Source organism: Rhineura floridana, chromosome 3, assembly GCF_030035675.1.
Source record: "Rhineura floridana isolate rRhiFlo1 chromosome 3, rRhiFlo1.hap2, whole genome shotgun sequence".
Lineage (NCBI taxonomy): Eukaryota > Metazoa > Chordata > Lepidosauria > Squamata > Rhineuridae > Rhineura > Rhineura floridana.
The window spans coordinates 147,721,675-147,735,409 of record NC_084482.1 but is presented as its reverse complement, the minus strand read 5'-3'; the positions used below and the strand labels follow the sequence as shown (position 1 = coordinate 147,735,409).

General features: G+C 44.0%; 1 protein-coding gene across 2 annotated transcripts in view; it reads left to right on the top strand.

The window, feature by feature from the left end:
• ERC2 (ELKS/RAB6-interacting/CAST family member 2) overlaps positions 1–13,735 on the top strand; it is an 872,358-nt gene that overhangs the window by 263,780 nt on the left and 594,843 nt on the right. The window contains exon 1 of one of the 2 annotated variants that reach the window (XM_061622019.1): positions 3,008–3,073. The exons of the other annotated variant lie outside the window; for it this stretch is intronic. The gene's annotated coding sequence lies outside the window, so the exon portion shown is untranslated. Of the gene's footprint in view, positions 1–3,007; positions 3,074–13,735 lie in introns of those variants that run through there. 2 annotated transcript variants of the gene reach the window in all.

The following is a 13,735-nucleotide window of genomic DNA, read 5'->3' as shown; positions in this document are numbered from 1 at the left end:
CCAGCCATTCTTCTTCTTCTGGCTGAAGAACTGGGGGGTTTATTTCCAATTTCTTTCCCTTATTAATTTGGCATTGAGCCAAAGCCATTTCCAGCGCACACTCTGAAGGTGGGTCCAGGCAGATGATTCTCCACCCCCTAGCATACCACCACAATGTTAACTCATCTGGCAGCATGTCAAAAAGGGTGGCCTCCAACTGCCAAGCCCTTGTAATGTTAAATGTTCCTCCCAGTGGCTAATCAATACCCAGCTCCACCCATGTTTCATTACAAAACATTGACAACTGCTCTTCATTCGGGACCAGCCCTCCAGAAGCGACAACACTTTTTTTAAACTCAGAGAAATTTTGCAAAATACATTCAAGGGGGGTCATTTTCCAGTTGCCCTTTTTCTTCTGACTCTTTCCAAACCCTTTCTTAACTTTCCTCTGTTCTGTCCTCTCCATTTTGTCCTGTTTTGAAGCACCCTGCCCCATGTTCCCTGTCCAGTCCTATCTGCCCTTTGCAGATGACGTACGACTTTTGGGGGTAGCCTCTCCGTCTACCAGGGGGGATGTCTGAGACAAAACAACAGACAGATAACGTTCTGATGCACCCTTCCCCTCTCCTGTGTTCAGACGACACTTGGGTAGCCTCTCTGTCTACCAGGGAGATGCCTAACACGGAACAACGGACAAATGACGTACAACACTCGCTTCCCGGTTTTCGCGGCCCTTCTCCTCGCGGAGGTAGGGAAACGCGCTACTCACGGTCCTCACTCGCTTCAGGGTAAACTGCTGCAGATAAGCCCTGTCTCATGCACACACTTTCACACACCACTCTCTCCACACTTAGGCCCAGTGGGCTCTTACCCCTTTCGAAGAGACGTTGGAACGTTGAAACCCCCTGCTCTTCTCCAATCCTCTCCAACCTTGTTTCGATTTAAAAGGGAGTCATCATGGCAATACCTCGTCGCCCCAATCCGCTCCCACAGGCCTGGGCAGGCTGAATATAGCCTGGAGCGCTCTTCCCAACCCCTGCAGGGACCACGTCCAAGGCAAAGAGGAATGCCAACAAGATGAGTCCCGGCGGAGTCACGCCAAATTGTTATAAACAATACGCCCCAGTCCCTTTTAGGGATCCTGGTAGCTTGGATCCGCTCCCAATACTCACCCAATAGAGCTCAAGAACGAACAAAACAAGATGGAGGATAGAGTATATTTATTTCTTACACATGCACGTGGAGAAGGGCCAAGCCAGTTCTGACAAACTCTGCTGTGCTGGCCTTTTTATAAGCTTTATTTTACTAATTATTCATGCATCAATTTCATCACATCTACATCATAACTACATCATTAATCCATGCCCATTTCCTCCTGGTAACCATATTAGGAGATTGTTTTTCACACTTGTTATGTTCATATTGACCTTGTACATGTGCAACATAGTTTGCAACATAGTCTGGGCACAGGTGCATTTGCAACTAAAAGCCTGTGAGAATACAATTATCTATTTTGCAGACACAGCTTTAAACAAACAATGATTCTACAATTCAGCAAATTAGCATTTCTCTTTACACACACACAAGTAAATTAACTGTCAGCATTATAGCACAAGCGAGGTGATTCTCAGTTCATTTCTACTATGAATTCAAAACAGCAAAACAGGCCTAATACTCCTTTTTACTTTGACTATGCAAAGAAAGCTTAATTGAACAAAATATGTTATTAATTTAAACAGTCAAACAAACAGAATTCAGTGTCACAACCCTAGCTGTTGGTTTCTCCTTTCTTTTAGTGCACTTTTTTTCCTGTTTATGTCTCATTTCCCAGTTCTTGGAATCTCCATGGTTTCTAAAATATCTGATTTTTGTTCTAAGGATCTAGTAGATTTTGTTTTTCCCTCCCTTTGTTCCTAGCAATCAGGACGTATCTTTCCTGTTGTGGGTTCATCTGACATCAGGTACTAGCTGCAAGTTTTCCTACAAATTCTACTACACAATAAGTGCAGGTGGATGCCTCCCCACTGGTGCCCGATGGCAAATGTAAAATATGAAAACTTTGCAAAGATGCTTAGGCAAGCCTCTTGCTGTGCAGGAGCTGAAGTTGAGCCACTAATTAAGAATTATCTGTATAATTCTTATAGTACAATGGTATACATGTCTACTCACAAGTAAGTCCCTTTGGGTTTAATAGGGCTTGCTCCCAGGTAAGTGGGTACAGGATTGCAGACTTGGCTTTCTTATGCATCTAGGTAAATGTGCAATAATCAGGCCAGATTAAGATTGAATGAACCCTTAGAGCTGTACTAATTTGCTGGGAAGCGGAGAAACCCTTTATATTAAAGATGCATCACTCTGGTGAAAGGAACCAAAATTTGATGCCTGTAAAACAAGTACTAAGTCCTCCTTTGCAGCCATTTTATATCTCCTTGTATATCTTCCTGTATTGGCCGGTGGGCAAATGTTCAGCCTCTTCACCAGCAGAATAGCTGCGTGTAGACAAGGGGGGCTTGTATTCCCACCCCCAGCCTTAATTCCAGAGTTTAGCATTCAGCGTAAGATGGGTCAAGGGACAACCAATGTGAGCTCAGAGCCACCTGGGGCCTAATCTGAGGTTGCTAACGAGCATTCCAGTCTGATGCTCTGCCAAGAATGCTGTGTGATGCTGGGAAGGTGCCTTGTTAACCAGATAGTGTAGACCTTGGACCAATTACCTCCCCGCCAGGAAACGAGAGGCTTTGCTTATCAGCTATAGTTATGCTGTATGACCCTGGGAAAGAGCCTCCATCACTGGATGCTATGCTGGGAAAGTCATGATCTAATCCATTGTAGTAATTAGTTGCTCATTATTGTGCTGCAAACATGTATCCTATAAAAGGGTTCTCTGTTGCTCAGTTCGGGCTTCAGACTAACAGACGGTTTGTACAAGACCATACAGTCTATTCCACCTTATTGGGTGCACCTGAGCGTCGTAAGTTACCCAATAAAACTCTCCTTTTAAGGAAACCTGCTGAGTCTGCCTTATTCATCTCTCTGGTATTTGCAAAACCTGAGTGCCCAGGCGGGGCAATACACTTCACAACAGCCACAAGAGGTAGGTTAGACTGAGAGTTGGTGACTGGCCTTATGCAGGAGATGAGCAAAAACAGTGATGAGTTAAATGAGTTTAAAATGTGAAACTGCACATGCTCAGAGTATTTGTTGTTGTTTACCAAGGTTGGGAAGCTGTTTTTTCTTTGTGTTTTGCTGTAAAATGTCAGGAGTGGAATGCAGCAATCAAAGCATGGAGAATGGGGAGATGCTTGCTTTCTGCCTTTGTGTTTTTATTTCTAGTGTCCCATCACCTCTTTTTGTCTGTGAATGCTATATTACGTTTATACAGTTACAGGTTTTAATCTTTAACACTGTTTTTATTTAGACATACATTGTCAAGTTGCCCAAATGTGTTTTTTTACTTTTGTTTTTACTTTAACTTGAGTTCTTTGTATGATTTAGGGTTGGCATTGGGGTAGAGCAGGGTGTGACATCCTTCCCTGGTTCTCCCTGTGAGGTTCCCACCTGCTTGTGGCTACTGCCTTTCACTAGGCACCACCAGGGATACCACCAGTCCGGACCGTCCTTTATATGGTTTCTCACTCCGCTCTAGCACAGATCTCACTAGATCCCCCTGCTAGGCAGCACCACCAGTCACGTCCTATAACCAATACTCCCAGAGACTTTGCCTGAGTCTCTCTCTAGCTGGTTACTTTTGTGACTGCGTGCTTATGCTGTTCCCAACCCCCTTGTATCTTTATAGATAACACATACAACTCTGGGTTGCTCTGGATACTTGAATTGTTATTATTCCTCCCTTCACCGCTGCCACCATTAGATACTGTTTCTGTTCAGCCTTGGTAATTACCTTGCCCTCCCTTCTGGTATGTATATCCCCCAGCCAAGGATCAGGCCTTTGGTAAACCAAATACGTATTTATTAAATATCAGAAATAACAAGATTAGTTTTAGAATGTTTCACAAGCGTATGGTTTCATCTATTCCTGTTTTGTACTTGACTTATTATTAATCAGAACTCCAACTCCCTCTTTCTCCACACTCCTGACCTCCACCCTCAAACACCTCTTTCTCCACACTCCCAACATCCACCCAGATTCAACTGTCATTCTTCCATTTATACTCCCAGCCATTCAAACGCTCAGCCAATCATCCAGCATTCTACTGCTCATGTACTCCCCCCTCCTCTTTCACTCCACTTACCATATGTCTTCTATATAAACAGCACTTACCGTATTTGCACTATAAGCAGGAACATCACACAGGGCTCTTTTAGCAGCTGTGTGGCAGACAGAAATTAAAGAGGGTAGGCCTTTTCTAGTATAGAAATACTATTATGGGGAAACTTCACTTCTCTGTCTGCCAGACATCTTATTACCTGTATGTGTTCTCTGATTTATTTTTGGGGCCCGTATTTGCAAAAGAAGCCACAAATTTATTATGACAATTTATTGGAAATTTCTTGCAAATTTGTGTCTCTTGCAAGCGCAGCAGAGGGCCCAATCCACATACTGCATACTGGGCCCAGAAAATCCCATCAGCACCCGTGTAAATGCATACACACAGTCTCTCTATTCAAATGGCTTTGGCATGTGTGTTTTGCCCGGTGGTACTTTGGCCTCTTTCAATGGTCAGGGTTGCCAGGTTCAGGGCCTAAGACTGATCCTGTATCTGTAGGAGAAGAGAAAGTCAGCCAAGTGCAGGTGTTCTGTCAACACTGTAATGGGAAAAACCACAACGTGAAATTCTCTCTCCCCCCTGCACAGCTTTTAAAGATACAGAAGACCTCTTGGTTGCCAGGCCTGGCCTCCCAGAGGTCTTCTGTATCTTTAAAAGTTGTGCAGGGGGAAGGGAGAATCCACCTTGTGGTTGTTCCCATTACAGTGTTGACAGAACACCTGCATTTGGCTGACTTTCTCTTCTCCTAAAGATACATGATCAGTCTCAAGCCAAGAACCTGGCAACCCTAGATTATGCCCCCCCCTTTCCCTTTTGGAGAATAATAAACATTTTCAGCTCATCCTTTAGGGTTGATTTTTCCTGAACTGGACATTCCTCAGCTCCTGTTGGTTTTCCCCAAGAAATCAGTTTAAAAGATACTCTGCTATCTTTTTAATTTTATGCACCAACAGTCTGTTTCCCATCCTAGTTCAAGTGAAGCCTGCTTATTTTGTACAGGCCTGACTTTTGCCAAAACGTTCCCCGGTGTCTAACAAATCCAAACCTCTCCTCCTAATATTGCTGTCTCATCCACCATTGAGACTCCTCAGCTATGCCTATCTAGCTGGTCCTATGCATGGAATGGGTAGCATTCTAAATTTTGCTTCCAGGTTGTTGTTGTTATTTTGCAGGATTTACCTCACTGGGATTTAGCTGGCACAGAATGCCTCTGCTGGATACTTGTTAGTTTTAGCTGATGCTTTAAATGGGTGGTACTTACCCTGTCTTCACATAGCTGCCTGACTTGGTTGTTACCTTGGTCAATGGGGCCAAGATGCTTCATCCACTGGGCTCACTTCTTGCTCATAGAGCTGAAATAGCTGCAAACAAATGCATCCTAACTGGCATATCTGCAAGCCCAAGTGCCAATGTTTTTGTCATAAAACTGAAATGGAACATATTTCTTGTTATACTGAGTGTAATAATCAAATACTTTTACCCTGCATTATCAAAACAGAGCTTTTTATATACAGTTTCCTTGATAGGTCAACCTCCCTAGCAGGCTGATCTTGATTTCAAAAGGAGATGTAGGGGTCCATTTGGGTTGATACAGAATATTGCATCAAATCCCATTATCCCTCTTATTCTGATGAAGAGATCATCCAAGATTAAAATAATATTGTTGCGCGCCTCCCCCAATCTCCGAGCGGTGAGATTTCAGGGGATCCCTGCGCCCATCCAGGGTTTGGTTTCCTTTGGGAAGAAGGCCAGCGGAGACTGCGGTGTCTTTATGAAATATGGTTTATTTATGTACACACATTCCAACCTGAGCTTAGGATGGAGGGGTTCAAGGCATCAGCAGTCTAATATCCAGCTTTTCCATCTAAGTGCAGGGGCATCCTATCGCCACGATGCAGGGAGCCAGCCTCTCCGCATGCCTGCAGCCCTAGTTCTGTCCCGAACACTTACTACCAATTACAAACACACTTCTCCCCGCCCAGGAGTGGGGGGGAGACTCTCCTCCAGTAGAGTTTTAAAATGACAAAAAGGATCTTCCTAGCCCCTTTCACCAGTTGCCGGGGCAACTAAATAGGACCATTAACTACCTAGCCACTCTATTTGAGTAACAAAGGAGATTCATCTGGCTAGCAGATCCCACCTCCCAGGCATAGGATTCCAAATCAGAGGCTGGAAAGGTGACCCACAGAAATCATCCATTCCAGCCCCCCCCCCATGCTCATAACACTACACCCTTCTCTGAAAGAGGTCTGTCCCAGACCTGCAAAAAAAAAACAGAATAACAACTTTTCCTACAAGAAATAACAGATACAGGTTAGCAGGACATTGCAATATACATCATTAAAAGCATAGTCATATTACAGTCTCATTTCCATACAAGTACAAAAACAGTCCATTCCCTTACAGCACCTTTTTCAATTAATTACTCTCTCTTTGGGCTTCCTCTTCTTTCTTGGAGCTCCCAGTCACAGTTCTGCATCCAACAGCTTACCCAGTCCTCATAACTTGGCAGTTGCCTGAGTTCCTGACCTGTTTAAGCATGCCCTCAACCACATGTACATTTACTCCTTGCTCCCCCAAACAGTTGTACATACACCCACAATCCAAGTCACAGAATAACAAATCCTAAACATTAAAATCTTATTACAAAAAAACCTATCAGCATGATTCCTAAAAAACCATTAAACAGCTCATATCCCCACCAGCATGCAGAAAGGCACAAATCAACAGCATTACACAGTCCCATAAGCACAACCCCCACCCCGAAGCCATGCGGTTGCCAACATGGCCCTTTGTCTTGGGGCTTCATGGCATTCCCAGTCTAAGCTGATCCCTGCTGCTGCCTGCAGGGGGTTGGGACTCCTTTCCAGGAACAGATTTGTTTCCTCCCCAGCACATGGCAGGCTGTAGCCATGTTCTTGCCACTCTCTGCTCTGGGAAAAGTCTTCAAGCCAGTCCACTTGGTCTCCTGCCCCAAATGCCAAATCATAGTTCTGCCACAAGTCTTTATCCGGGGGGATCTTCTTAAAGATTAGCTGGCCTAGTCCACCCAGGCTGGCAGAAAGAAATCTTCTCTGTCCTCCCTCACAATCTCCAGTATGAAACATGGGCCCAAACAGAGGCAGGAAACCCTCCCAGTGTCTCTTACCCTCCAAACTCACTGGGTACTGGGTGCCTCTCACTGCTGGAATTCGCCCAAGGACTGCACCCATCATAGGAGCTGCATCCCACCCCACAAGACCATTATGGGGCACCCAAGGGACAAAGTCACTTGGGGATTTTATCTCACCCATCTCTCCAGGCGCTGGGAGCTTCTCTTGGACTTGAACTCCCTTCTCAGGTTTCTCCTGCTGCACCTTTTCTTTCACAGCCATTTTTCCAGGCGCTGGCAGCTCTTCTCCAGCCTCTAGTTCACCTTTGTCTGAAGCTTTTTCTTCCTCCTGCACTTTCTCTTCCACAGCTGGCACACAGGGAGCAGAGAAATCTATCAGCAGCATCTCTTCTCCAGCCTCTATTTTACTTTCTTCGAAGGCATCTTCCTCTTCTTTTTCCAGCCTGTCCTCCTCCAAATCTTGGGGCTTCACTTCCAGCTCTCTGCTGTTTCCCCCCCCTGGCAGGCTCCTGGACAATCAAAACTTCTTCTTTCTCCACTACTGACTGCAACTCCTTACAGCCCACTCCCTCCAGCTGCCCATCCACTTTCTGGATCTCTTTAGCCACCTCCATCTGGGTGCTCTGCAGCTGGACTCCTGGGTCACCCTCGACCCCTTGTAGTGGCTGATCAGGCAGGGCTCTCACCTCCTCACATGGGGTCTCCTTTTTCTCTCCAAAGATGCTTTCATATATCTCTCCCATTCGTTTCCAATGCTCCTGCCGCTCCTGTTGCCTTTGCTGCTGGTCCTCCTGGCGTTCTTTCTGCCTTTGCTGCTGGTCCAGCTGGAACATCAATTTAATCTGTTCCAGGAGAAATGCTGTTCTCCCCTTCATCTTGACTCAGGCACACCTTGCTCCCAAGGCTTCTTCTAGGAAACTCAATCCCACTTCTGACACCAGTGTTGCGCGCCTCCCCCAATCTCCAAGCGGTGAGATTTCAAGGGGTCCCTGCGCACATCCAGGGTTTGGTTTCCTTTGGGAAGAAGGCCAGCGGAGACTGCGGTGTCTTTATGAAATATGTACACACATTCCAACCTGAGCTTAGGATGGAGGGGTTCAAGGCATCAGCAGTCTAATATCCAGCTTTTCCATCTAGGTGCAGGGGCATCCTATCGCCACGATGCAGGGAGCCAGCCTCTCCGCATGCCTGCAGCCCTAGTTCTGTCCCGAACACACACTACCAACTACAAACACACTTCTCCCCGCCCAGGAGTGGGGGGGAGACTCTCCTCCAGTAGAGTTTAAAATGACAAAAAGGATCTTCCTAGCCCCTTTCACCAGTTGCCGGGGCAACTAAATAGGACCATTAACTACCTAGCCACTCTATTTGATTAACAAAGGAGATTCATCTGGCTAGCAGAGCCCGCCTCCCAGGCATAGGATTCCAAATCAGAGGCTGGAAAGGTGACCCACAGAAATCATCCATTCCAGCCCCCCCCCATGCTCATAACAATATATTTTCTCATGGAAAAGAATTGGCCTATTTACAATCATCCGAGCAAGTTCATTTAGGCTGATTTACATTAAAAGAAAAAGTACCAAATGCAGAGTTTAATCTAGATGATTGTGTAATCCAAGTATGTTTCAGAGGAGTCCTGAGGAAAAAATAGGAATGTATATTCACCAAAAGTGACATGACAAATAGACATATTCTAAAAAACAAAATGACCCCCTGCCCCATACAGAACAAATTATACACAGAACAATGTATGTTTTGTGGGATCTTACAAACAGCTGAATCTGATTGCAAGGGTTACCCACACAGAATAATAAACTGCAAGTCATTTTCTGATCTTGTCCAGAATTCTGTTGTCTGTTGCATTTTACTAGCAGGAATTGGGAAGAAAAGTTTTTACATAAGTAACTGATTTATACTGCAAACAGGAAAAGTATTATGAATCAAGGCTGCATATTATGATAGACATATAGGAATACCCTATACATCTTTGCATATATCTTTGATGAAAGGGGTAGAAACTTTGGCTTGTGTCCATGGGTGATGTTTGACACTCAGTTCATGTGTCATTTCATCCCAAATACTTTTGGGAGCTGTTCAAATTTTAACTTTATTGTAATATTTGTTGATGAGATCCTGGCGGGATTAATTTTTTGAATGGCCAGTTTTCCTCTACCCAACACACAACCTCTGTCCTGAAACAATACAATAGTTAGATATTTTAAAGACATTACACATTCATGTTCAAAAATGTTCATCTGATTCACTCTCACTTTTAGCCAATCGGGATCTAAATCCAGGGATTATAGAAATGGCAGTCATTTTGACTTCTGCATTTCCAACATTTAAAGTAATGTCTTAATTGGCCCCCAGCATCTCAGCTGATTTACATAGTTAGGGCATAATCCAGCCAAATTTAAGCACTTTTAAGTCCCAGTGGTTTCAGCGGGATAATTAAATGCATTCTTAACATCTCTTCCAATACAGCACTGGCATCTAAAAGTTTTTAACATTAGCTATATAATAAATGTAATGATTTACAGCACAATCCTATGCATATTTATGCAGAGGTCCCATTGTTCTCAGTGGGGCTTAGTCCCTAGTAAGTGTATTTAGGATTGGAGCCAAACTAAGGAATAAACTAGATGAGATATTATATATGTCATTGCATTTAATGTGTCTAGTTTTTCTTCTAAAAACCAGCTGTGGCCCCCTCCCCATTCAGGACCATGATGAGTGGGGAAGATTTTTTAAAATCCTTCCCTATCTCTGCTGCAGTCTCAATGAAGACTGCCCCACCCCCACCCCAAGCTGCTGTTAGCCACTGGAGAGAAGTTTCCATTGATGAAGCTTCTATCCCAGGGCTAATAACATCTTGGGAAGTTTCACTACCAGTGTAGCAAGGGAAATGTTAAACCCCCTTCTCCACGAGGCATGGCCCCAATCCCTCTCACCCCCTGCAGTTGTATCTGAGAAGAAAAAAGTTTAAATCATTATTATTAAAATTTATATCCCATCCTTCCTCCCAAAGATGCCCAAGCACCCCTTTAATTACACAGTTAACTTGGCCTTTAGAGACCTGGGCTGGATCCATATTGCAACCCTTTATGATTGCAAAGCAGTCCTATACTGTAATTTTTCACAAATACAATTGCTGCTCTTGTGTCACATTGTATGGTAACTTATTTATAATGTGAGTCCATGCTATATGCCACTGGGAAGTGCAATAAAAAGTGGATCTTTGTGACACTCAAAAGGTCTTTCTTTTTTAGCCCACATCTGCCCGTGCACATATATGTGCACTTGCACCAACATATGTGTACAGACAGTGGGTGTCCCTCTCCTATTTTTTCCTCACTGCCAAGTTTCAAAAATCCCTTTGTGGTTCCTTTAGCTGAAGTTGGACTTGTGTGCCTGCTCTGTAATAGTAGCCAGTGGGGCTGCCTTTCCTTTATACAGTAGGGCCCCGCTAATACGGCGGGTTAGGTACCAGGCCCCCACCATAAAGCAGAAATCACCGTAAAGCGGGGCCCCATAGACTATATTGGGCTGCGCCGCGCAGAAATGATGTTAAAATGATGTCAAAATGGCCTGCGATGGAAAAAACCTGCCGTATTAGCGGAACAAGCGCTGTAAGAGCGGGGCCTTTCCCTAATTGAAAACCGCCGCATGAACGAAGCACCGTAAAGCGGAACGCCATAAAGTGGGGCCCTTCTGTACAACATTCTTTCATCCTCAGTCAGTGAGCAGCACCCAGTCTGCTTCTGGATCCAGCTACAACAATTGCTGAGGAAGACCCCCAACACCAGCCAAGGTGTACAACATACTTTCTGCATCATGTTCTGGTGAATTTGGCAATGTTCAGTACTTCACATAAAAGTACATTTTCACCGTGAGCTAAACATTCCAGCTAATGCAATCCTTCCTACGTTTTGGAGAGCACAAGGATGTTCAGAAATGTTCAGTGTCTATTCAGTGTTATCATAATTGTTTAGAGTTCTAACTGTTCCATACAAACCAAAACAGTCAAGGAAGACAGCTCCAAGAAGAAAAGGGTTCTGGCTGGCTGCTAAACTTATTAAATATTAAACTAAACTATTAAAATGTTATAAACCTTTATAGCTTTGTAAAAGAAAATATTTTGCTTATTGTTTGTACATAAAGAATTTCCCCAACATACACAAGGTACAATAAAAAACATATCAAATTAATTTACAAAGCAAAATACATGAACAATATATTTGTACATAAACACAATATAAAAGTCAGAGTATTACAAGTAGTATAATATAAACAACAACCAACATAGCACAATACAACCATTCACCATCTAGTCCATGCAACCACTACCGTCATTCACTACCTCAAACATACCAATGAACCACTCATACATTATATAGATTATACAGACACAAGGCTACATAAAGAATACAATGTTCAGATAACCAAGAGATTCACCTAACCATTTTGTTGTTATGTGTCTTCAAGTCAATTACGATTTGTGGCGACCCTATGAATCAGTGACCTCCAATAGCATCTGTCATGAACCACCCTGTTCAGATCTTGTAAGTTCAGGTCTGCGGCTTCCTTTATGGAATCAATCCATCTCTTGCTGGGCCTTCCTCTTTTTCTACTCCCTTCTGTTTTTCCCAGCATTATTATCTTTTCTAGTGAATCAGGTCTTCTCATGATGTGTCCAAAGTATGATAACCTCAGTTTCATCATTTTAGCTTCTAGTGACAGTTCTGGTTTAATTCATTCGAACACCCAATTATTTGTATTTTTCGCAGTCCATGGTATGCGCAAAGATCTCTTCCAACACCACACTTCTAATGAGTTGATCTTTCTCTTATCTGCTTTTTTCACTGTCCAACTTTCAGATCCATACATAGGGATTGGGAATACCATGGTCGGAATGATCCTGACTTTAGTGTTCAGTGATACATCTTTGCATTGAGGACCTTTTCTAGTTCTCTCACAGCTGCCCTCCCCAGTACTAGCCTTTTTCTCTTTCTTTGACTATTGTCTCCATTTTGGTATTAACCAAATACCAAAGGTAATCCTTGACAAGTTCAATGTCCTCATTGTCGACTTTAAAGTTACATAAATCTTCTGTTGTCATTACTTTAGTCTTTTTGAGGTTCAGCTGTAGTCCTTTTGTGCTTTCCTCTTTAACTTTCATCAGCATTTGTTTCAAATCATTACAAGTTTCTGCAAGTAGTATGGTATTGTCTGCATATCTTAAATTATTGATATTTCGCCCTCCAATTTTCACACCTCCTTCATTGTGATCAATCCCGCTTTCCATATGATATGTTCTGCGTATAGGTTAAACAAATATGGTGATAAAATACACCCCTGTCTCACACTCTTTCCGATTGGGAACCAATTGGTTTCTCCATATTCTGTCCTTACGATAGCCTCTTGTCCAGTGTATAGGTTGCGCATCAGGAGAATCAGATGCTGTGGCACTCGCATTTCTTTTAAAGCATTCCATAGTTTTTCATGATCTACACAGTGAAGGGCTTTGCTGTAATATATAACGCACAGGGTGATTTTTTTCTGAAATTCCTTGTACTGTTCCATTATCCAACGTATGTTTGCAATATGATCTCTGGTGCCTCTTCCCTTTCTAAATCCAGCTTGGACATCTGGCATTTCTCGCTCCATACATGGTAAGAGCCTTTGTTGTAGAATCTTGAGCATTACTTTACTTGCATGTGATATTAAGGCAATAGTTTGGTAATTACTGCATTCCCAGTCCCAAGACCCAGTGCCTGCGGGAGGAAGGGGACAATTGTTGTCCAGGAAAGGAGAGCTGTTTGCTGCTGCTGTCTGCCAGCCTGCCTGCCTGCCTGCCTGCCTCTTGGCTTGCTGCTGCTGCTCGGCTACCACCACCACCCTCTCCCTGTTCAACTTCTGCTCTACAGGTGTCACGCCTTACAGGACCAGGCCCCAGGTACTCAGCCAGCTGCTGCTGATTTCTTCCACCTGTCCCTTCTCTGGAGGAGATGCATAAGCTGACTGGCTGAGGCGGCTCCTGCTTCGTCTGCCTTTTTGTGGGTCTTGAGTCATGTGCCTGGGAGAGAGGACTCAGAGCCAAGTGGGGAGACTTGAAGGGCCCCCAATTAGTGTAGTGACAGGTAGAGGGAGATATGGCGTTGTGAGGAGGACTTGCCAGGTAAGGGGAACACGGCCCAGGCACTTAATGACCGTGCCTTGTTCCAGTCCTTCCCACACCCGCAGGTTTGTTGGCTGCCCTATCAGCCAGCTCTCAGACCTCTGGATGCTGCTCCTAAATGCCAGATAAGTGCATAATAAGATCTCTCTCATTCATGATTTAATTGTGGATGAGGCAGCTGATCTGGCATGTAGAACCGAGACCTGGGTGGGTGAGCAGGGAGGAGTCAGTCTCTTC